Source organism: Dromaius novaehollandiae, chromosome 7 (genome assembly GCF_036370855.1).
Source record: "Dromaius novaehollandiae isolate bDroNov1 chromosome 7, bDroNov1.hap1, whole genome shotgun sequence".
NCBI lineage: Eukaryota > Metazoa > Chordata > Aves > Casuariiformes > Dromaiidae > Dromaius > Dromaius novaehollandiae.
Genome location: NC_088104.1, coordinates 24363924 through 24390121, shown reverse-complemented (window position 1 = coordinate 24390121; position 26198 = coordinate 24363924). Strand labels below are relative to the sequence as shown.

At 39.6% G+C, this 26198-nt stretch overlaps 1 long non-coding RNA gene across 6 annotated transcripts in view; it reads left to right on the top strand.

Moving 5' to 3' along the window:
• LOC112979096 (uncharacterized) overlaps positions 1–23779 on the top strand; it is a 78788-nt gene extending 55009 nt beyond the window's left edge. For 2 of the 6 annotated variants that reach the window (XR_010389988.1, XR_010389991.1), the window contains 4 exons: positions 3008–3081; positions 10215–10272; positions 12896–13181; positions 16006–23779. This is a non-coding gene — a long non-coding RNA (uncharacterized LOC112979096). The remainder of the gene's footprint in view (positions 1–3007; positions 3082–10214; positions 10273–12895; positions 13182–16005) is intronic. The other 4 variants (XR_010389990.1, XR_010389989.1, XR_003258103.2 and 1 more) reach the window with 4 other exon arrangements.
• The last annotated feature ends 2419 nt before the right edge of the window (positions 23780–26198 follow it).

Here is a 26198-nt window from a genome sequence, read left to right as displayed (position 1 = left end):
CCCGAGGAGGCCTGTGTGCGGCAGTAGGTGCAGACGGACCCATTTTGTTCAGCCTCGGGTCCAGCGCGGCAAGGTGCAAGCCGTCTGCTCTCGGGAAGGGGGCGGCAGCACTCCCCCAGGGCGGTGCCCGAGCAATTACGCACTGACTAGAAGATTGGGAGGGGGGGCTCATTGTTTTCCTTAAAATGGTGTATAATTGGCAACCCACCAAAGTCCCATCCTTCAAAGAGATTTCTGTTTTAGCGAGGCCACGGTGGGTTGCAGCCGTGTGCAAGGGCCTCTCCGGAGCCTGCGGCCGCCCCTCCGGGACAGCAGCCGTGCCGCCGGGCTGCGGCCACCTGGCACCTCCCAGCCGTGCGCCGGCCGTCCAGGTGCGTTTCTGGTGCCAGCCGTGTTCACGAATGAAACGGTAATACAGTCAAATCACTCCGCAGGCAGGCGAGGACAAGGAGAAGGATCTCGGGCTGATGGAGCAGATGATGATTTAGGAGACAATGTTAGGAATAGAAGGGTACTGTTTCTTTTATAAAATTTAAATTGAACCAAAATTATATCATACTACTGGTACCCGGAATGGAAGACCTATAACAATGATGTTAGGAAGCGGAAAGAGCAAAACAAGAATTTTAAAAACAAATTCTTTCATACTAGCAGGAGATGATATTTCAGCCCTAACAAATCCCCATGGAGAGCATAGCAAGGGGTTTGACTGGGAGCCCACAGTAAGTAGTCATAATAAGAAATTTTGCACATATCTTTAAGACTAGATTCTGACCCTTAAACTTTCATATACAATAAGGAAATAGGCAGTCTCACCCTAAGCTAAATTCATATCCTTAGAAGTGTTTATTATGTCTAAACCAGGCTCTTTTTGGACAGCTGACTCATGGTTTTGGAACATATGTGGTTGATGATAGGGTTCACAAACAACCTTTATTCATGCCTTGATCCATCCTGAGTAAATTAAATTAAGAGGAAAAATATACAATCCTGCAATTATAAATTAAATTATGATCAAGGTAATATTAAAAGGGAAAGCATTTATGCTGCATAGACAACTCAAATTCTGACTGCTTCTAACTTTTGAATCTTTTCAGTCAATTTTATTTCAACATTTACATGAAATATAGTATTTGCATGACGCTTCCTGCATTTACAAAAATGAAATCTGCTGAATAAAAACAGATACTGACCATATGGAAGTATGGTTATGATTTACATGCTTGCGAGGTCATCAGTAATACCAGCCCTTTAGTTCTACTTTCTAAAAGCTGTGCTTGTAGAGTTCACAGAGCAACAGAAAGCCAGAGAGCTATTTTTTCCAGTCTGGACTACCTACTTTGCCAGTGGGTTTCACAGCTATTTGCAGACCATCTGTAAAGCCCAGCACTGGTCCACTCTGTGCTATTGTAGAGGTAGGGAAGTGAGGTTTTCTCATGGTTGCGTTCTGCTCCTGTTTCTTGCTGTATTGTTGCTTTGCTATCCTGTAAGATGCCCCCTGTCCCCAGCCTGTCCCCTCAAGCCCTTCCTACTCCCTCTGCTCCGACCCTGCTCTGGTGTCCATTCCCTCATGCTCGGGTCAGGGTGGCTTTCCCTTCTCATTTACGCTGCCTGAGCACTTAAGTTGGATGACGGTAAGTACAGCCCCCAGCCCGGCACTGTAGAGGCCCTGGGCCCTAGCTCAAAGCTAGGGGCATCTTCAGACAGCTTCACTGCCAACCTGCAACTGAGCACCTGCAAATAAGCAGATTTATTCTTGTAGCATTTCGTTAGTTGCTTTACCGAAAACTAAGTCAGAGATAATTTTCTTTTGTTCAGAGAGCTTGTTAAATTTTTCCATTAAGGTTTTTGTCTTTCATCCCGCAAAGCTTCTGAATAGGGGATACTAATAAAGCTTTGTCATGTGTAATTCATTGTTTTATTCAATGTTATGTACAAATTATTTCATTTAATCTCAGAGCCCAGATGAATTATTTGCCATTGGTACTCATTCTTCCATTAACTGCTCATAGCTGACACTGAAATGGTGGACTTGAACCAATATCAAACTGCAAGAATTATCCCCTTGTGAATTGTCAGTACACTAAATCATGTCAACGCTGTGGGGCAATATATCGATTTCTAATGTACTATTAATGCTCAGCAGGTATTGTAGCTACTCATATATGTAAGTTGTATTCTAGTGATACAGGGTATCACTGCGTTTTCTGTCTAATTTAAACACAGCTGCATCAGCCTTCAATCAAGAGCAAGTAGGAATCTTGTAAAGTTTCACTGGTTCCTTTGCATACTCTTTCCTGTATTTATTGGAAAGTTTACTCTTGAAAACATAATATGCCATGGTAGTGTTTATATCTTAGAAGAGCAGGACATCTTAGGTTTTGCAGACTATATTTAACATTTCTGACTGGTCATAGACATGGCTAACTCATTCTTGTAGTTACTAAGGTGGAGGTACCTTCTACAGAACCTTAGCCTAGCCAGAAATGTTATCCATGTGGTGTTTGTGTGTATCTGTGAGCTCATCATAGATATGGTGTCTTGGCTTCTTTCTTTACAATGTGTCTAAAATCTCTTTCTCAAGTTCTCTTAGTATTGGACTGCTTCTTGGATTTTTATTTCTTGCTGGAGCATCTCAGATTTTGTTTCTAAAGTAAAGAGTTGTGTTTGAGTTGCATTTACTTTAGATTACCCTTCACAAGTCTTTTGTTTCTTTCAGCTTAGCATTAAAGTTCTCTTTTGCTCCCCAAAATCCATGTCAGTTCAGATCAAAAGTCTGTGTTAGCCTGTCTCTGACTGTGGCTAATAGCAAAAGCCCAGGGAAGAATAAAACAGGGCAAGACTGTAGTGTTGCTTTCCCAGACTACTCTCCTATGAAGCAGCTTTATTTTGAATCTTAAATAATTTCCAGTTTACTTATAATTCGCTTGTTAATTTTGATTCATGCAACTGGAAATACTTAAGTGTTGGTTGCAAAATTCAATTTAGTTCCCTTTCTTTATTTCAGATATTCTACTTGCATGCAGTGGCTGCCATAAGGAGACATGGTCATCATTAAACCGAAATCAAGATATCATAAGGGTAAGAGATGAAAGTTTAAGAAATAATGCTTTTATCTTGTCAAACGCCGCACTCAGATTAATCTATGACACATGTTGGATTATGACTCAATAATGACATTTGAACCACCCACGGAGTGGAAGCTTGAAGTCCACTGTAAAAGAGAAGTTAAATATAATGAAGGTAAAAATGAAAAATTAGAGTCTAAGACATTCCCTTTTCATATTGTAATGTGCAGTAGTGAATCTAAAGAAAACTACTGAAGAGAATGACACAGCAAGAAGACCAGTGGGTATTTTGGTTAGTTCCTGCTACAACTAAGGAAACCACAAAACCACATCAATCCCTAGTCTGCTCAACCAGTTACAACAGAAAACATTTCTGGTTTAGTTTCTAGAACTGCAAACCACAAGAATAAAGAAAGTTTAGCTTCTTCTCAGGGATTAACCTAGGTTGCTTTCAGAATCCTACTGACCTTTAAAACCAGCATTTCGTAGTACAATGCTTGGATATGACATGAAGCAAGCCATACAAGCACTGGTGCCATGTATGCTTCATGAACTGTAAATAACTTATTATGACTATTTTCCACTTCTTCCAGATGCAATAAAATTACTTCTGATTCCTGCAGGCCAGCTCAACACATCCACCTATATTTTATGTCATGCTACAAGGGGAAAAGAAGGCTATTGATGTGTTTAAATAATCAGGTTTTATTGCCATCTATCAGCTGTGTCACCAAATAAACAATGAGTAATACCAAGAGGGAAAAAATTGTTCTCTGTTCTTGTGAGTTCCTAAGTGACACTGTATAGCTGGACTTGACGACTACTGAACTAAAGACAATGTTGTTTCCTTTGTTTAAGACAGTATACAATGACCTCATGCCTATGCTTTTTACAGAGAGGCACCTGCAAGAGGCAGATAGAGCTGAAGTGCCTCTTTCCCACTGTTTTGGAATGGTGCTGAGGGCGGCAGCCAGTATTTCAGCCAAGCACTTCAGGGATCTCGAATTTGGTGCCTGTGTCCAGCTGTGCTCCTGGATGACAGCGCTGACCCAGAAGGGGTCCTGGGGACTTTCTCAGCAATTTCCACAAAGCCTTTTCATACGCAGCCAGGCAAGATGTTATGGGATCCTGTACTGAGCAGGACGGATACATCTCCATGTCTCAGAACCACTGGAGGGCTGTGAAGTAAAAGCACAGCCAAACCAGTTAGGTCAGCTCTCCACCAGTACCAAATGCTGGTCAAACAAATAGTCTCTCCATGGCCAAATATATTGGCTTATGGGTACACAACAGTGAAACTATGTAAACAGCTGCAACATCACCAAGAATATAGGAACATAGCTGGAAATATTCTGTGCTTCTAAAAAAAAAAATTGAACCTGACAAGTATAATTAGATCTTTCTCTAAATGGAAAGCTGAGGAATGGCATTTTTCTTTGAGGCAGATCATAGTCAAACAGCTCCTAGTTATAAGTATAGCAGTACTTCATATCAATCGCTACAGTCTTCAAGCTGAAAATAACTTAGAAGAACCACAGTGTTTGACATCTGTAACAAAATGAATGACTAGTCGGCATTCTTCCGATCAAAAATCCAGTCCATTCTTCTTTTTTACCATCTGCCTATAAAAGTAAAGATTATCTAGACATTAGCTCATAGGTGATCATATGAAGAACAGTAATCTGTCGGCCAAATATCTGTCAGGAGCTGGGCTTTTCTTCTCCATTTCTGAATCTTTTAATGATACAATAAGCATAGCAAATATATGTTGATTCTCCAAATTACTGTATGTGACAAAACCAATATTTTTTCATTTATTCCTGATCCAAAAAAGAGAAGCATGAAGAAAACCACCATTATTTAGGATAGCCAAATCCAGGAACACACTGAAGAATATCAGAAAGATTTAATCATGGTAGGTGACTGATACATAAATATTTAGGTCCTCCCAATGCTCTTTATATCCTTCTGGATTATATAAATGAGAGGTTATGATAATCTCTAGGGCATAGGACAAAATTTTGTGGAGGGGAGCAGATTATTATACATCTACTTACTTAGGGATTAATTTTCTTCTTTCTCTGAAATATCTGACACTATTCGCTGTTGAATATGGAGTGCTGCACTAAGCAGACTGATCCTCTGTGAAAATACTAGTATTCTTAAATACATGTATAAAAGGTAACAAAATGGATTTAAACTGTTTAGCAGAACCTTTGAGCCACGTCTAAGCTTGTGTAATTCCTTTTACATGGGACAGTCAGAGCAGCAGGCATGCAAGAAGAAAAGTGTGAAGTATAATTATAGAAGCAGCCACTACTGTACTTCTAAATGCCATGGCATCACCCACCAGGATTTAACACAGTCACTCCAATGGCACAGATGGTCAGCAACATTTCAAAACCAGCTCTATCTTTCTTTTTTCCTTAAAAATCTTTATGGCAAATAACAAAGTTAACAATGTCACTACTTAAAAGCAATGTAGCTTTTTTCTCCACAATATGCAGAGATGCAATAAAACAGGAAGTTAAGGACCAGTTTTGTGCACAAAATCTCACAGCCAGTGAAGTCAACAGGAAAACTTTCCCTAAATGTCAGTGAGCATATGATACAGCACAATAATACATTTTTATACACACACAAATAATTCCAGTCTGAGACTTGATTGCTTATTTAGCAAGTGATTGACTGAAATACTGACAATCTGCAGAATGATGATGACCTGTTGTGAAAACGTACTCATAGTTGGCCCTCCATTTGGATGTGATTTCTAGGAAAAAAATGGATCCCATATGACAGTCCAGCTACCTTATCACATTCTCCTCTTAAACTGTTTCCTCTTGCTGACTGCTTGGTGAGAAATATTCTGTAGTCTTCTGTTATTCGTCATTAGGTTAGATAGTAGCTTAATATATTCACTGTTCAAGACAGCAAAAATTTAAATTGTGATATCAGAACTTTGCACAGTACAAATTATCAAACTATGTTAATCCTTCTTCTCATTCCTTACAGAATCATTCAAATAGTCTTCTGTTGACAAAACAAAGTCTTCCAAAGAATAAAGACTATTTTGGAAGAGTAATAGCTTTCCTAGTCTCAGTGTCTAAATTTAAATTATAATCAACTTCCATGTGCTGAGAAGTCAAAAAGGAAAAGAAAATTGCTATTCTGTTTTCTGAGCAATTTTCTGGGCAATTGTTAATACGGAAGAGTTCTTAGGAAGCTCTATAGATAGGATGTTCTAACAAATTGTTACCTTACAAATCATAATCTGTAGAGTTATTTTTTGCTAAGTACCCGTACACTACTAATATCAATGGTTGAGTCTTCAACCATTAAACTTTAAAATACTATACCTATAGCATGATTAAAAGTAAATCTAAAAATGACTAAGGGAAAACATTCATAGTATTAAGCTCCCCAAGGATACTCAAAAACATGACTATTAAAATATTGACCTTTAGAAAAATGAAATTAGGCTTACTTCCAAGGATTTTATTTTCAGATTATGAAGAGCTTATGCAGTATTTCTCATGAACTAAAAATAAATACATCTCATATTATGAGTATGGGGGGGGGGGCATTAAGCATACAGAATTGATGGTTTACTAACCATCTGAGCCTGTAAGTATTTCTGAGCTTCCTTGTTAGAAACCATCCCGGGAATCTGGCGAGGGATGCTGTTCAAGAGACATGCGATGGGCATGTAGCTCTCTAAAATGTGCAGCGTGTGAGATGAACCAAGGCGCAGTAATTGCAGTGCTTCCCAGGCCTTTTCACTTGAAGACCTCCAGTGTCTGTTGTGGCAGATCTGAGCTTGGCACTTTTCCATATCCACTGGAATAACTGTCTCATCTCTCCTCACTGGACATGCTCCCTTCCCTTTATTCCTAGTTTCAGCCTGGCCCTGAGGCTCCCCAGCTTTACTTTCCTTATGCTATCGCTCGTGCTGCTCTTCTGTGCTAAGTATGTTCTCAGGCCTTGGCTGTACCTGTCAGAGGAGGGGAAAACGCACCTCTGGAAATGAAGGCTTTTACTTTAGCAAGTGTTTGCTTTAGGCTGCATAACGCTAGGCTTTTAGATAGCTTCTCTGTGACAGGAAAAGCCTTTTAGATAGCTTCTCTGTGGCAGGAAAGCATCTGCTTGGAGATTTACGGAGGCCCCGCTCCCAGCCCCACTGGAGCACCTGGGCTGCTGCGGCCGGAGGCAGGGCAGCAGGGCCACGTGCCCTCCCGCCCGCGCCTCGGCCGACGCCAGCGCCGCGTCCGCTTCGCGCACCTCTGCCCGCTGCTGCCTGGTCGAAGGGGTCCGCTTCACGGAGCCAGCCGAGGAGCCGCGGGGCGTTCACTCGCCCCCTTCCTCAGGGTGTCGGCAAGCACACCTTTTTCCAGATCGCTGGTTTTTCAGATGCTCTTCTCCATCCATTTTCCCTCCTTGGGGACACGATAGTTGAAGAATCCGTGCAGATTCCCAAAACTGTAGCTGGTGCAGGAAGTCTGCAGATCTCAGTGAAATAATTGAAACATAGTCTAAATTTCCGTGTCTCCATTTTGTCGCCACTCTTGAGCATTTTTTTTCTGTTTAAGTCAGAACTCCCTGTTACTGTACATGCCTTTTTCTCCTAATTAGGATGTCTTTTTGACATCCACAATTACTGCTATTTTTCTAACTTATAAAAATTACCTGTGTCTCACTTTTTCCCTAAAGTAGGAGGGTGACGTTTGCTTCTATAATCTCTAATTGTTTTTGACAACTGACTCTCTTGTCATCTTCATCAGGTGATCCTTTGCCTTCTTAGTCCACTTGGCAGGACCAGCTTCCCTGGTACAGCCATTTATTTAGCATATGTGTTTAACTGCTCAGATAATTCTATTTAAATGTTAAAAAGCCTCACTCCTACCATCCAACTCAGACATCCACAGTGTATTTTTCAGTGCCCACAGGTGTCTCAGAATAAATTAACCCACAGAGTTAAGATGATACAAAATAAAATGACTGACTTGGTTACACATGCTGCTCCATAAAAAGAATGTAGGAATCTTTCATGTTCTCAGCATCCTTGCGTCCCATCAGCATTATTCAGCATCCTGGAGCTCTCTGGGAGAAAGACTGTGCCTCTTGCCTCCTACTCAGATGTAAAGATATTTAATTAAATTCAATTGCCTTCATCAAATATCAGCTGTACCAAAGATTTACTTTTGTATGGGTGTTGCATCCACAGTGCTTACCAAGCCTTTTGCACAGCTCAACAGTGTTATCACATGGCCATGATGAAATGAGTTGAAATTACATTTCTCAATTCCTGTGCCAATTTATTGGGCTACTACTGGGAAACTCAGTTATAACACTCTAGATATTTGCCAGCACAAATCAGATTTTGACTCATTCTCATGTTTTATGCTTTTTTTCTTATTTCTTTTTCATTATGAAACCTCATGATACAGTGAGAAATAAGCAAAAATGTATCATTTGATAACCATTGTATTTTATATTTGAAAACTATTCAGTGCAAAGTTGGTTCTTATATAATCAGACATTTGTTTTTTCATTCTATGTGCTTTGAATACCCATACAGTTAGCCAGAAAAATGTATGTTAAATTTTAGCCATCTTAAATACTTTTATTTATTAACACAAATAATTGATTCTAAAATCTATTGCCCTCTAAGAAGGATACTATAACAAGTTGCTCTGGTTTTGGGGAAAAAATACTTTTGTTTCCTCTCTCTTTATCTTGTATTATGCATGACTTACCAGTAAAAAAAAAAGAAATACACAAATGATTGCTTTTCCAACTACTGCTAGAAAACATCATTTTATATCATACAAATAGCGTACAACTCACTGCTTCTTTAGTAACTTAACTGTTACTTTCTCCCAAAGAGTGGGATAATTTTACACAAGTAACAAAGGGTATAAGTCAATATGAGGAACATTTTCAACATTTAAGTTCCAGACATTTTGGTGTCATTTAAAATCTGTCCTTCCCAAGGCATCCACCAGTCCTTCCTACTAATTAAGTCCCACTCACCTCTTACTTTGAAAGCTTGTTCATTATTTAATAAGTAAATAAACTTTTTTAAAGATTTCTGAACAAGGTTCATTTCCCATGATACGTTAGTGACAAAGGTAGAATTAGAATAGAATTAGCTCAGTTCTGAGTTTCCCACCTTGTTCTTTAACTTAGGCTTTTTACCAAAGAAGCTGTTAAGGGCAGTCTGATTAAGGGAATTCTCCCCCTCCTCCCCAGGCTTCCAAGAATTATTCCCTACTTTTCTTTCTGCAGCAAATTCCATTCCTGTTCATTTCCACGTGTAGAGAAGCCTGAAAACAAACTAAACCCTGCCCTCCCAAATTGGACCAAATATTATTCTCATTTACACCCTAAAAATCAACATGAATGAAGCAGGAAGTAGAAAATAAGCTATCATCTCTAATCATTCCAAGTGATTAATCGATTTGCTGTAATCTACTATGTCCACCCATTTTCCTTATTTTGCATTTGCTCCCACTTCTTATCAAATTTGTGACATAAACACACATACAAGTCTACCTACCACCTCCAGGCTTCACAACATGCCGGCTAATCTTCCTGATAGTTTTCATGCAAAATAGTGTGAAACAACTCGAATAGACTGTTACATTCAGCCTGCAATTCAGTTTGAACATGATACGCTCAGCTAAATCAGTGAGCGGTTGTAAAATTCTGTTTTTCTGTATGGACGGTACTTTGCAGAGGTATCAGGATACAGAGATGAGTAGTACTCTGCAAGGGATAAACATAGGTCTCCCAAACCTTCAAAGAATGATTTTATCCTAGAGGAAATAATCTCACAGTGTTTTTATTTAGTGGGATATCTCTTTTTGAAGTCTCTTGTGGAGCATGTTATTTTAGTCATGCAATACTTAGGTTAAGGGGCATGATCACAATTCTTCTTTCTCCAAAATGAAAAGCTGAACACCTGCTATTTCAGTGAAATGCTGCAAGGTTCAAACTTCTCAAAAGGCAGGCGGGGCTTGGCGCCTTGGGCAAAGCTGTCGGTGGGCTCCCAGGCACGAGTGGAGTCCTGTGATCCTGATCTGTGCCCGATGGCAAAGTAGAAAGGAGTACCAATATGTGCTGAAACTGAAAATCATTTCCTCACAGATAGTCCTGAAAAGCAGGGTCCTTCAAAACGTGTTCTTCAGTGGCAGACTTCTCTCACGTAAGTAATTTTTTTTCCAGAATGTGTCTCTCATCTTTGGAAAACTCTCAGTTTTCATTATTTAGAAAAAATCTTACAGACATAGAAGGTTTCAAGTGAAAATTGAAAACAATCCAAAATTTTCTCCGTGAAAACAAAAGCATTTTTTGTTCCTGTCCAGTCCTCACCTCTATTACCACTCCACAGCCAGTCGTAGAGTTATCAACAAACAGCAACGTTTGTTAGAGATTAGTTCTGGCTGAAAATGCATCATAAGAAGCTGCCTAAAGGCAGGGATGATCTAATAAATATTTCCTTCTCATTTTTTATTTTCTTCCCAATTTGCAGTGAAGTTCTCAGTTACTGAGCATAGTAGTTGTTGTTACATGAAAACGGTTCATGAGTTTTACATCTTTGTCTATGTGGATATCCATTCCCCACAGGAAAAACCATGCAGTAGCTTCTGTTACTATTCCACTCTGGTTTTATGTATTATTTGTATTAGCACAGCACCCCAGAGCCCCAGCGTGACAGCAAACACAAAATACATAGTCTCTGCCTTGGGGTTTGTGGTCTCCACACTGCTCTGCAGGCCGACGCGAACGAGCTCTTCCACACTCGGCACTTCGAGGGCTGAGCCGGCTCCGGACGGGGAGCCCGGTGGCCGCGGTCGTGCCTTGCTGGGCCAGGTTAGCAAGTGCTGCTGCGAGGCAACATGTGCCAGCGCAGCAGCAGCCTGGAGTGAGCCCACCTGCCTACCTGCGGCAAGGCAGCTGCGCCCATGGCTGTCCATGGGAGGCTGCACAGTTATACGCTGGGCACAAAATATGAGCCAGTAGACAAATGCATAAAAACAGCCAGGGATAAACAAGGAAAGGAGGCGAAACGAGCCAGCAGCAACAGCCTGGCTACTACCACGTTTCCATAAGCACTACAGTAACAAGTCCATAGGAGCCATTTCAGAAAACAAGACTTTTGTTTTTGTGGATGCCTGAAGGGAGCTCTTACAAAGAGTGTGGAGAAGCATAAGAGAGTGTATAAATGTGCTTCTTTGAAAGATAATCAACTGTGTGACGGAGACAGGAATCAACCTCTTCACTGAAAGACTGTCATTTTAATGGACTAAGACGTTAGACATGAGAACAGGCAGGTTATGTCTGAAAGCAGGGAGAACCAGTAGAGGAGGGCCCTGGCCGAAGCAGCAGGCTGGGAGAATGACCTGTGCAGCAGCTTTCTGCATGTATGCAACGGGGCAAAACTGCATTTGTTGAAGCCAGGGAAGAAGCAGCAGCAGCAGTTGAAATGTGAGATGATCAGAGCCTGAAAAATGAATTTTAGTGATGGGCTTGAATTTAGAGTATCTAGTTAGGAAAAAAAAATCTACTGCAGCAACGCTGACTCTGGCTCATCTGCCTGATTAAATCAGATGTATGAATGCTTTGCATCACAAGAACGCTACAGAACAGCCAAAGCATACCTGTTATTCTGACCTGATTTTTCTGCAATATGCTTCTGCTTAATCTTATTTATTACATAAGGAAAGGTTTGCTAAGCATTTTTTAAAAGAACAGAGATGGTCTTTAAAGAGAGATTGAGTACATAGGTTTGGGGAGGGGGGATGTATGTAATATTTGGGGTTTTTTTAATACATATGCATAATGTTATTTCAGTACTGTACAAAACCTGTTTTTAATATATATACATAATGTTATTCCAATACCATACAAAACCTGATGAGGTGGGGGGGGGGGGGGAGGTGTCAGGCAAGTTTCCTCTGGATGTCAATGACACTTTTTGGGTGCAAAAACTTCAAGGTTTAGCTCATGTTACATTGCATAAATGATACAAATGGTTCTGTCATGCTATTCATATCAATTATACAGTGTTTCAAGTAACACAAGCTAATCTGAGAGGGAAACAACACAAAAGGATTATCTGTGTATATATATATATTTCTAAGTATGAAATAATTTATATTTGTATAGAAGTATATATTATACATATTTGTTTTACAGCTAGCAAAGGTTTTTCTAGATAATGCATCTACACGAATATTTTCAAAGTTTAATTCAGGAAAAAATGCTCTGCTAGCTGCTGCCCTTAATAAACCTACATCAAATGCTTTTGAAAATTGCCATCGATACAGTTACTTTACAATGAAAGATGCCTCTGTGCACATGCATATGTGTATATGCATATACATACTATATAAATTAGCTCTGAATATATAAAGAAGGTGTTAGTGCATGGGAATGGATGAATTAGGAGAGCCTAATTTCCTGAGTTTTTGCAATGCTATCAAAATTTTAACTCCAGGGTTCTTAATGCTGTAGACCACTCAGTATTTTAGACTTTAAAGACTTTAGACTATAAAAGGTTTTGTGGTACTGTTCTTAGCCCTTTAACAACAAAGTGTGCTTTAAGACTGTTGCTCAAACCTTACATTATCTTTAAAATATTTATCTTAAGATTTAAAGTAAAATATTTTAAGGCACTGTTGTATGAATTAGGATTTATTTTTAGATGTAAAGGGTCATATGCAATGTCATTAAACCAGGCCCTGTCTCACACTCCCCATCAAACTCCTCTCCTAGCCCCCTCCAATTAGGAAGCCACAACAGAAATTTTCAAATCTATTTTTCAGTTTCCCTAACTTCCCCGGCTGCAGTCATGATGCACTGCGGTAATTTTCTTCTCTCTGCTAAAAACCCCTCAGTAACATGGGGATGACAAGATGCCTGGGACGAGGAAGTGAAAGACTGAACACTGAAAGAGCTATTTGACCTGCAGCATGCTGTGGGCAGTCCCACTTGAATCTGTCGTGTCAGTGACACCAATAAAACCACTGGGCACTGATACTACTAAGGGACTTCTTACTACCAAACCTTTTGGAGAAGAGATCAGAAGACTTCAAGGAGCTGTGGATAGAGGCAAGATTTTCTTTGCTACTCTAAAAAGTTCAATGGGCACATTTCTGCTGTGCCTTTAGTGATGGGAATGGGGCAGAGACCTACGGGCTCCAGTGGGCCAGAGGCAGAGCAGAGCACAAGACTGGCGCTGCAGATTTGCAAATAGCAGCACCTCATAACTTCAGTATCCTATGCACTTAGAAAGGTAGTACTACCACAAGGTCAATATAGTGTCCATCACTACTTGTAATGTAGCTGCAACTGTATGCTAAGTTTACAGTTAACAGTTTACAACATGAATTTGTGGAAAACTATTGGGACTACCCAAACGGTTCATAGAGAATAAGACTGGAGAGACCCGGAGAAGTCACATATTTCATCCCTTGTCCCAAACAGGATGGGTTCTCCCTAAACCACTCTTGAGAGGTTTGTATTACAAATCCTTAAAAACCTTCCAGCAATGAAGATGCCACAATCTCTGCAGACAGTCTGTTCCAGTGCTCCACAATCTGTAGCGCTGGAAAGCTTTCCATAGCTTGTAGCCTAAGCCTCCATTGCTGTTTTAAGCACATATTTCTTGTCCTTTCTTAGTGGATATGGTGAAGAGTGTATTGCTTTCCCCTTTGTAACAATCTATTGTATATTCGAAAACAGTTATGAACTCTCCCCTCAGTCTCCTCTTCTCCAGACTTAATGACCCATTTCAGTCTGTTTTTTTAGCTCATGTTTTCTAGGCCTCTCACTTTTCCAAACAAAATGTTAAGTACTTCTCTGAACAGGGACTGATGCTTTTTTTTTACACAATTATAAAAGTTTTGGATTTTCTCTTCCTGGCAATGACTATCTGGTTTTAATATGAGGAATCAGAATGTATTCTCTCTTTGAAAACATATATGAAGAGTAAAACATACCACTAGTGAGAAACAATATATCAGACTAAAAGATAATATTGACAAAATTCTGTACTGTATGTGAAATAAGGAGTTATGCTAATGCATACTAATATAAAATGAGTTTAGTCAAGCCTTGTCTTAAGCAGCTTGAAAATACTTATGACTATATAGAAATACATGTAATTTCCATATGCAAATTCTTTTATTAAAAAGGCTCAATTCTCCATTCTATAATTGGCTTTGGCCATCAAGCAGCATGCTAACAATTAATTTCATCTCCTTTTATAGCACATCTGCTAGTAGAGGATGACAGTCAATTGGCAGAACTGATGCCCCAAGCACTGGCACAAAACCACATCATTTCTTTTAATTCATTCATTTCCTGCCAGTTGAAAATCACAGCCTCCCAAAAATCGTCTCAGTTCATACTGCCCCTCAGAATAGGGTGGCATTACTGTAGTCTAAGAGGATGAAGGTATTTTGAAATGAACTAATAGGATTTGTTAGAAAAGGAATGAACAGATTACTTAGTAATAGCTCTGTACAGAAAGTGGGATTTTTCCGCTATTTAAATAAGGATATGTCTGCTGATACACAGCTCCATATACAATTCAGAGGCAATACTTTCATTAATGAGGGGATATTTGGGGGACTTGGTGGAGAGGTTGTTGTCTGCTCCTGCCCTGAGAAAAAATACAAAGTCATTCTGGCACTGCAATATTCTGGCTGAAATTGCAACATCCTTCTTGCACCAGCTATTCTAAAAGGCATAGAAATTATTTCTAGATTTGGTAAGGCAGAGAGGAGGGAAAATAACAAAGAAACGGAGCTGGCCAAATAATATGTCCGTTTATGCCCCTGCGGGTGAAGTTCAGCAATGAGCAGCGTGAGTTTGCCTATTAAGCAGGCGCAGTGCCCCGAGAAGAGACAGGCCGGCTCCCTGCGAACTGCAAGCGCGGCCGCTCTCCCTCCCCTGGGCCGCTGGGCAGAGGGCTGTGTGCGGCCGGCGCCTGGGTGCTGCAGACGCACACGGGCCCGGCCGGGGTGCCCGCGCCGGCTCTAGCAGCTCCTCTCCGCCAAGACAGGGAATCCCCGGGTCGCTCGGGTGCCCTTGGACCACAGAGGCCGTGCGGCCGCGGCAGTTCACCCCCACCGCAGCTCCTAAGAGAGTGCGGTGCTGTGGAACAAGCGTGAAGGGGCTGCTTCATTGAGCTGGTCCTCGAAAAAGGCAGGTGCGAATTGCGCGAAGTGCATCTGCTTCAGGACGCTTTTTTCATTAACAGAAGTTGCCTGGCAAAGCGGAGTTTCGCAGATGTCGTATTTCTATATTTCAGCAAATACATATTGAAAAACCTGAGGAACTAACTTGTACTTGTGCAGACATCTAGGAATATTTATTTTCTTTACAAAATGCATTTTCCTTACTTCAGCTAAGCTTGGAGGCTGCCTGTTCAACATTCGGGAATAAACACACATAAGGAGTTTCCGTAATGAGAATTGGGTTTACTTGAGGGATGGCAGATTAAATGCAGTTGTACAACAAAAATATGGAAGTAAGAAAAACCTAGGTTTTCTTGGATCCAAGCAGATGATATAGCTAACAGCAATGATTGCTGATCCCTTCAAAAAAAATTTAACATGTACTATATTTGGTGCTACTAATTAATTGTATCCCCTCATGTAGTATTTTTTTAAAATTACCTCTAATTTTTTAGAAGTAATGCAATGAACAGTGCAAAAAAGCTACCTTTCTTTTTGTTTAAAAATTGTCCAGGATTTTTTTGTCCATTTATTTTTAATATGTTTTAATATGTTTTAATCTATTCCTAATATTAGTTAATGAGAATAACATTCACAGATATCCCTCTGTTCTTCCTAAATTAGAGTCATTTAAATTAACAGAGCATTTTCGAAATGACATTTTATTTCATATGTTGTTTGTTTTGTTGTAGAAGAAGGTGCTAATCAGCTTGTCACGATCCCGGGTGTGACAAAGAAGCCCCACCTGGTATGCTTCCTCACCTTCCTCCTCTTAACACACCACGAAGCGTCCACCGTCTGTATGTAAACAGTCATTACTGCCATGGCAATCCAGCTCAGTAGAATGTAACTCAAAATAAAGTTCCTCTATCAATATTTGTTCTACTTCTGTTCACACCAGAAACTAAACAAGTTTGCAAGTTTTGCTGTTGATAATTCTGTATGCCCTAAAACACTGGAATCGCAGACGGAGGGCCATGCTGACGTGCACTGAGCGGTGCCTTCCCTCTCCCATCATTTGACTGAGATCAGTGGAGTGGTTTATGACACAAGGTACAATTCAATGTCAATAAGTATATCAAAACCTGGCTTTTTTTTCTGACTTCTATCCTCAGATCACAGACTTTTTTTTCCTATTTGCACCAGTACTATATATTAAATAATAATTCCATGTCACTCAAATGTGCTGGGTTTTATGTGAATTCACTCCTTTTTTTCATCTTAATCTCTCTCTGAACAGGCTGCGGATTCATTCCCATTGGTGCATATCTCTAGGGATTCACGGAGGCTAAGCCTATCCACCTAAAAGCTCTCTGACTCCTTTGTACCCGGCCTGGCTCCCTGCCTGCACCTACACACACTGCTGGCTGTACATCTCAAAAACTTTGACAGTCCTGTGTTCGCTCAAACTCTACATGGGGCTGAGTTTCACCTCAACCCGTTCACTCTAATCCCAGCTTGTTTTGCTACCCAGCATACATTTTATATTTGAAGAACAACCTTTTGAAATCCTGAGAAACAGAGGCACACCAGAATAGCTCCATGAGAAATGCAGTATCCCGACTCCAACAATAGCCAAAGGCAGATGCCCGGGATCCTGTTTCGGATGACTGCCAATAGCAGGTGCCTGGGGGAGAGTGTACAAGGAAGGCAGGCATGGTGATAGATACATCACTGCAAAGACCATTTCTGCAACTTTCTGTGCAAATGCAAGAGGAATAAATATGCCATACTTCTAACCCATGCTCTCATGTCATTGGCGGCAACTACAAATACTACAGAGAAAAGAAAAAATAGCAGGGTCTTCTCCATCTTCTGTAAAGAGCAGTGCTAAATACATCTCCAAGCATAATAATACCGTCTCAGCTCCAGGCCCGGGAAATCCTTCTGGATAGTAATTACTCAGATCATTACTATTTGACTCTTCCTTAGCCTTGAAAACATTTTAATGGTCTCAATGCAACCACTGAAGTATTTTCAAGAGGCTAAAGAGTACATTTCATACCAGTGTTCGAAACCCATCTGCTCTAATGTACGATGTTAGATGGCATATTTAAAAGAAAGGGAAACAAATACCAAACCAGAACTGGAACTGAACTCATTCTGTGACCTATCAGTCCAGGACAGAACAGAAGCAAGTAACAAGTGCTGAGGAAGCTTGTACTTTTATTGCTCATTTATCTTTTCTGTGGATGCAAGAATATCTAAAACGTACTTGCAGGGTGGAGAACAAGGACAAAGTTATAAATGGAAAACACTGACTGGTCTTTTTATTGCAAAGCACTCCAAAACCTGGTTGCATCTTTTGGTGCAACTTAACTCAGAAGATCAAACAGTAGAAAGCCTTTTTTTATATTTCTCTCTAGGTAATCTTATTTCTAATGTGCCTAGGGTGAGACTATCTTGGTACTAATCAGATCAGAGAGAGGTGACTACCTACCCGTTTGTCTGCTTTGGTTGTCCAGTGTGATCTGTCTTATGTTAGAAGCATGAAGATTTGCAACATTTATGACAGAAATAGCAGAGAGATAGGAAGATCATTTTCCATTTCATCTGCAGTATGTTGATTTGATATTCAGGGGAAAAAAGCAGGCAAGATATTATTGAGGAGAAGAAAATATTCTAAGGATAGCTTGAAATGGCTTCTAAATATTTCTATAATAAACCTATGATAAAATACTAGATATATTACCCATAATAGTAAGTCTATTTTATGCAGTATGCTTGGAAACTATGCTTTAGTATGACTTATCCTCATTTTTGAGGATGTTCTTATAAGATTTGAGCTGAACTGAGTTGCAGACACACTAAACCAAACAACTTAAACAGATGGTAGGATGATGACCTCACATTGTGGTCTAGACAGGCCCATGAAATGACTGTGTAACAGAAAGGAGCCTCCAAAATAGGATGCAATACAGATTTTGGTGAAGGTAAACAATGAAGTTATGGGGTATATAGTAAATTTAAACAGTAAATCTAAGTATGTTCTGTAGAACGAAAATGTTAATTGTTATTTGTCCTTGAAACCACTTGGTTGTCTGCACCTGCTTGATAAAACATAGGGTTGGAGTAGATTTTCAGGCTGACTATCTATACAATGAACCTGTTCTTTAGTGGGGGCTCCATAAACTCAGCAGAGACAAGCTGCACATATCTATTGACTTTAAATGAAGTCTATGCGTAAGTGCTTTCCTTCACAGGGAAATATACTTTCCAAGTACATTTCCAAGTTTTTCACAGGTAGGATTATCGGTGCTAGAAATAAGTGCTAAATTGGTAATTTTTCTCTTTCAGTGATTAAAGATTTTCTTAACAGTTAATCATTGAAAAATTCAGCTGAATTGAAAATTTATTATTTTGTATCTCTAATTCAATTAATTATGAAGTAAGAAGAAAATAATTTTCTATTTATTTTTGTCATGGTGCCAGGCTCAGAGTTTGAAGCATTAGAAGCAACACAAGGAGGTGAGGTTAGTGAGCAGACTACAAGGTGCAGAAGATGTAAAGGTGCAAAGCTCATAGCTGTGGCTGATTACAATTTTTCCTGTGGACATTATCACCACAGATGGGTGACCAAGTATTTTTGCACGGATTTGAAGGTGGTTTGAGTCAGAGTACACTGTTTTAAACAGGAGGTGACTTGAAGAATTCCACATATCATTTGCTATATATATGGGCATACATATATATGGGCAGCACATATATATGTCTGTCTGCATTAAAGTATAAAAAGAACTTTCTGATGAAGCATAATATCAACATTTTATTGGCATAAGTTTTTATTATCTAGAAATAATGGGAATTACCTAAGGATGGATTACAATGGATGAGTTACTTAGCTCTCTCTAAGTGACATCTGATAAAGCCTTTATATCTCACTACAGTAGTGACCGAACAGGTTTATGAAGAATACTTACCATTCTTGCACTCCTATCCTGTGCTTGTCTAAGTTTCCCTATATCAAGAAAAGTAAGAGTCAGACTTCCACCTAACGCCAAACAGGTGTGGTTCCAGTGTCAGCAGAGCTGAACTCGTTCACATCACCTGAAGTGGGTGTGAAGGAAGCCATCTCAACCAAGCATAACCAGCCCAAACTTTCTGTCTCTGTCTGCAGAAGTGAAGTCTTTACAGCCTGTAGAGGAGCCCTAGGACTTGGAGAGGCCATATCTGAGGAGTCTAATTCCAGCAGAATTAGCTTGCTCGTATTTTGAACATCTGCAAAGTCTAATGTGAGTTGAATACTAAGTAGAAATGTCTTAGTTTGTTAGCAGAGCATGGCACAGTGCCATCTATTTCAATGCAACTTCTTTGTCACGTTACATGCTTTTTGTATATATCATACACACTTCAAAGATACTATTTTTGGAATCATTTTTAAGAGTTTTGTTATGCTTATGGAACTGATTCTTGTATCTTTCCCCAAAACCTGGTAGTTAGATGATAGCATGCAAAACTCTTGCAAAAGAGACAAAAAATCAAATCGTGACAGTAAAATGCTCCAGCAATTGCCCTGCATAAGTTTTATTCATCTAAAATTCTAGCTTTAGGTTGTTCTGTGCTATTCAGGTCAGAAAATAAATGCTGGAAACTAACAGTAAGAAAAAAATGTCTTATTTCTCGAAGAATTAAAGAACCAGTAGACAAGTTACTGAGTTTTTATTACTGTACATCTGAATTTTGCCTAGTCTACACCTCAGACAGAAGTAATTTGTGGAAGAAACTTATGGGTTTGGGAGGAAGAAATATTTTTATGGCTATTTGTGATATTAAGAAATGGACAGCTGCTTAAATACACTCAGTGGTTTGGAATGTCAGCCCAAGTACTGGGGAAATGACTTGGTGGAAAGGTTCACAGCCAAAACCATCCAGTGCACATCCATATGGTTATCCCAGGCCTTCCAAAGGCATAACAGCTTGTTTTGCACCCTGGAAATGGGACAGATTAGCAGCATACAAGGACTTGCTTTTTGTTGGTATGTCTAAGTGTTCAGAGATACTTCTGAAGTCTCGTTAGGATAGCAGCCTTTGGAAAGATGTGATTACAACACAGTGTAATTTACTGTGCCTGCATGCTTTACCACAAGGCTATGATCTCCAGCTCTCTGGTGTTTGGTATGAGAATGCTTACCTAGAGCTGTAGGTATAATAAATATATCCAAGCTAGACTGTGCCTCCAGGCAGATATTCTGTTGATGCTACTGTCCTTCCTGTTATGTCTTGTGATGTTTTGCTGCACTCATCTACTCATCCCATAAGACGTTCATGTGAGCAGCTCTGTGGTTTTATTTTCATGTTTAAAACAAGTTGCTATAATCAGCTTCTCTGTAACGTAAACTGCAGTTGTCAGGAGCATGTTAAAGTATGACTTTTCAGGCTCAGCTATGCTCTACTCTATTATTAGAGGCTTAAACTACAGTGTGGAGAAATTCTACAATGAGAGTGAAGCTCTCTGTCCTTTCCTGGGATTCAGCGTGGCCATATTTGATAACCACCCCGGGTTTGTTTCGATGCTGTTACGTTTGAGACCTGCCTTCTGCGCGTAAGCGGAGTGTTGGTAACTCGTCGCTAACCACCCTAGGTTATATCACAGGGGTGATAAGCCCCGTTCAAGTGCCGGCTTTGAGGCAGAGAGACATCAAGTGAGTATACGGAGTGGCTGCTAGAGAGTCTACTCATGAACCATATCAAAGCCCTATTAAGTGGGATGGTGTTTTTCCTGTGATTTCAGTGTACTTTAAGTTATTTCCTGAGACACTTTTCTGGGGAAAGTGCCAGTGAAAAATATTAAGGACAGCGATGTAAGGAGGTGCTAAATGCTTGAGCAGAATCTTTCGAAGGTAGTAACTTGTTTTATGGCCATTAGTAGTACTGCATTATAACTTAAATAAAGGTACAGGAACACATCTTTCATGACTTACATGGGTACATTCCCATTGACTCTCACTGTAAGAATGTGACCTGTGTATTTAAAAAATAACATTAAGTATATTAAAGGAAAAATCTCTTTGCAGTTTATTTCTAGAGCGTGTTCAGTTGAGGATGCTTCTGTTTAGTCGTTACCGCTCAATGGTGTGTTCTAAACTGAAAGGCCCCTGTGAATAGCCACTCATGCTCCCGTGACAAAAATAAAATAAAGCATAATAAGTTAGCAGCTTTGCAGTCAGGAAACCCAGGAATGAAATTCTGAAATAGCTCTGGCTGTGAAGTCAAGAAAATCAACCAGTTGGATTTCAACTCCTTGTAAATTAGAAACTTCAGCCTACCGGGAAAAGGGATGGATGCTTTGTTACATTCCCAGAGAGTCCTGATGTACATCTTAAACGTGTGTAAGAGCATCAAGATTCTGTCAAGATGAATCCCTTAGTAGTAGCTGTTGAAACAGTGATAATCTGCCAGTAACTAAAGACCTTCTTAGAACAGTTTTAAAGGGACACTTGAATGCAAAGGTATGATGGAAATATTTGAATTAGATCATGTTTTGAACAGGTGGTTGGCATGTCTTCTTCCAATCTAGAAAAAGCTAATGCTTTCTATCCACCAGGCATGAAAGAGGAATTATTCTGCTGCAACTCGGTTTTTCAGTCTTCATACCTACATGAATAGAGGAAAGCTTGGTGATTGATTGTTTCTGACAGGTAACTTGTTTGCTTTGATTTGAGAATTTGCACTTAGGAAAGAGTTGAGTTGTAAGACTTATTCATTGGTACAACTGGGCAATGTATTATTGGTTTCAAAAGATAAATTAAAAGGGGGGGGGGGAAAGCAGTCACTTCAGTTCAAGTGAAACACAATTTTTTTCTTTTTTTTCTAAAAAAAAAAAAGTCATGTTGACACAAAATATTTTCTTTAGCCTAAATGTTTCATTTTTATAGTTATTTTACCCTTTAAAATATTTTTAAATGAAAGTTTTATTTTCAAAAGAAAAAATATTTTTTTGAAAATGTCAAAATAAGATCTAAATTACTTATTTTTACCCTTAGAGCTGTTTTACAGATTCACAGATTTGGAAGATTATAATTCCTGTGAAAATGTTTATGTGAATTTAATATTTGCATAAATGTCTTTTTATAATGCCTTTCCTCACATTTCCAATATAAGTGCAGATACATGTAGTAGTGGGGAACTGATCCCTGTTTTCTGTCTACACAAGGTCTGCAAAATGCTTTAGAACATGTAAACTACAATGTAGGAAATAGATACCATAGAGGCCCTTTTTGCAGCTGGCGAGCGGGCAGAGCTGCAGCTCTGCTCTGCTTGTGTGGGGCCATCCTGCCCGCAGGAGAGCTCAGTTTAGTCCCTGCGCTGTTCCCTCGTGGTGTTACTTGCTGCCCCAGGCAGTCTGCTGTAAGCTGCCCAAGCCGGATACTGTATCTTTGTACATATTTGTACAAGAATCCTGATCCTGATAGAGCTCTTTGAGAGTTTTTGTACTACAAATAGCTCATAATCAAAAGTGAATTGATTGAAACTGAGAAAATGTAAGGCTCATTTCCAAAAGGACAGAACAATACATCCAAAAGGACATTTTCTAATATGTCATAAGGAATCGTTGTGAAAACTATCCTGATAAGTATCAGACTAAAATTATTTTCTCTTTGCTATGTGCTATATACTATATACCTAAGTTCTACTTTCTGTTTTATCTCCAGCTTTGGGGGCGGTTCTTGATGCAATTACCATTCACACAATTCAGACTTACATATTTAAGAAACAAATTTAATCTTAACACCTGAATATAATTCGTATTTTCCTTCTATTTTTGTAACATTGATTTTATATTCTAAACCTACAAGATGTCAAACAATTCTTGGACTCACAGAGTTTCAAAATACTACCTTTTTAATTTGAAATTATGGGTAAGTGAAGAAAGCAACTTACCTAAATGATTGTGCTTTCCCTTTTTCTTTTTCTAACATAACTACTACTTCTATATAAAAAAACAAGCAGTTAGAATGGTTCTGGTTTGCTTTCAAACTGCATTGGCTTAGCTTTATATGATAACCGAAACTCCAGTCTTTATATGCTTGTCTCTCTATCTATATATAGCTATGTTTTTTAAAAATGATTAGGGAATCTGAATATCAAAATAAGTTACCTTAAAAAGACTAGATTTCAAAGGACTTAAGCTTATCTTGTAACTTAAAAATACATTCATGAGTGTGTTTGTATGTATACATAAATATATAATTAACAGTTTTAAATAATATTATGAAACAACGTAAATGCATAATGTTATTTAAAATGTAAAAATTGCACATAGTTGAGCATGCAGAGGATTTATTTCATATGTTTTTCAGAAGTCTCCTGATTATAGTTTTTGTAAGAGTAGGGACTGCTCTTTTATTGTATTTATTTACACTTTGGGTTTTGTGTAAAAACTGCTTGGTAGGACAGAAACTAACACATCTGAGTAGGAAATACTACTGTGAACTCCAGAATTAAAGAATCCAGTTATCCTTCCAATTTGTGTCTCTTGGTTGACTGACTTTGGCTTTTAAAGAGATGCAGGTTCGAAATGAGGCTTTTCTTGTGACTGATTCATAAGGGTTCAGTCTTGTGTGGATTCTCTAGTGACTTGTGAGGGGTGCTATCTTACTACAGCCCTTTCCTTGCTTGATGTAACAAGTCTTTCTTTCTCATGTCTGCAATTGCCTATTTTTACCAAACTTGTAGGAGCATAATTATTGTGGAAAACTCAGTCTGTGTCAAATTTGGTTGAAACAGCTGGCCAGTTTTCAAAAGTTCTTGCAGACTAGGAGGCAGACAGAAACATGCAGACAGTATGGTAGTAGAAGCTTTCTTGCTTTAGAAATCAGTAAAATCAACAACAGCAACAAACCTTATTCCCTAAAATCCTATATTTTGTAGAAGTATGTCAGCAGTGCTCCAGCTGTCAGGCTGAAAAATGCAATGAGAGACTTTCCAGGTCCAGCAGCTTTCAGTAGGATGGCTGCTCCTGAGCCCCCTGCCTCCTCGTCATGCTAACATCTGCTTGTTGCGCTGAGAAACTTAGTATGTACTCGCACTGCTGCTTCAAAGAATTCCACAATGTCATCCTTGCTTTCCTTCCCTGTTCTTTTTCTTCCATGAATTTGCCGATAAGGCAAGTGGCTTTGAGGGTTTGGACACTTCAGGACTGAGGCTTGCAACATGAGAAGTCACAAGCATTTTCTGTTCAGTCTCCTTAGCAGCAAAGATTTGCTTGCTTGCTTTGCAGCTTTGCAGCTTTGCAATTCAACTATCAGTATTTTCCCTGGAGGCTTAGGAGATTCTGGATACTCAGGCCTTAAGAGATCCCTCTAAGTTTTTCTCCAATGTGCAATGTGAGGAGCCCTCCCAAGCTTGCAGTGATCAGAAGCAATGTGTACTGGCAGACAGGCTGTGCTCAATGCATGTTTCACTGACGTTACACCGACTTTCATTTAACGCTGTGGTCCTGTGGCCAGAATATGTGGTCAGCATATTCATTCACAGCATTTCTGGGGAACAACATCTTGGGTGGGCTGTAGGGGAAGTGATGGCATTGCTTATTAAATGAATGTACTCTTCTGCAGACAGCCCTGTCCTTGGACAACCTATCTCTTATCTGAGTGAACCAGCAGCAAGGCAAGTATTGATTTATGAAAGAGAATCCAGCGAGAGAGGCACTGATGTGTTATTCAACAGACTGGCTCCTCCTGGAGCCATGCATGGGAGACATTTGGGAACTAGAAAGGGCAGCCCTGCTTTGTGGTGGCAGAACCTGGCAGGAGCTTTCTCTGTTTCTGAATTTCTACTTGCTATCCCATGCCGACAGCTTTCTGTGGCATAAATATCACTCTGCAATAAGCACCAGGCAAGTTGAGGACTAGCAGTATTGATGCCTTGTTAATAGCACTGCTCAGTACAATGGTTTTCTGATTGAAGTTTGCTTGCAAAGGTACAGCTCTTTACTTACTTGTATCCAAAAAAATATATTGTTAAGGTTTGTACTAATGGTTGATTTTTTTTTTTTTTGATTGAAATACAAGTTAGAGGATACATATTTTATATTGGGCCTGTAAAACAGTTCTATTCTAAGGGCTCAGCAGACAACTTAATACACGGACTGGGAGAATGGGGAAAGCTCAGAAGTGACAATGGGAGAAAAAATCAAAAATGAAGCAGCAGGATTATGGCATCTCTGCTAGCCATTGCAACCTGAATTACTGTATTTTTACCAATTGCTTCTTGAATATGCTGGGGAGCAATTTGAGGAAGCAGCAACAAAATGTGGAGCAAGTACTTACCCACTTTCCAGTTTTAGAAACCAAAATCGATACTGGACATATATATCATAATATAGAATACTAAAGACAAACGCAAAGGTGTTTCAGGCTTCCTCTGCAGCGCTGCTGGTGTGCAGGAGAGTAAGCAGCCAAGTTATCTAGAACAGTTGGAAAAGAGCTTAGTCAAACTCGGTTAGCTCCTGTCTTTTGAGCACTTCTTCATCCAGAGTAGTCTTTAGGGTCCTGCTGTGCAACTGTAGTGTCCTCCACAAAATGCAAGCTGCTGGGGGAATCCCATTCCAAAATCTAGTCAAGCTTACCATTATATACTGATAACTCCTGCACTAATGGTCATCCTGGTTTTGTTCTCCACTTTCTTCTAAAGACGTCTTTACATCCTTATTTTATGTGGTACTGTATGGCAGCCTGGCTGGTCCATCCCTTTAATCTTGGAAGGCTCCATCCATGAGGGTTTTGTTATGATTTGCAGTGCCTTATTCCCCTTTAAGCAAACCTGATTTATTTAAACCACCATATATCACCATATACCTGCAGGGAAAGAAGGATGGGACAGATAAAAGTTCTATTTGATGATTTTTAGACCCTGAGCTTTTTACTTTCAGATTTCCATTCCA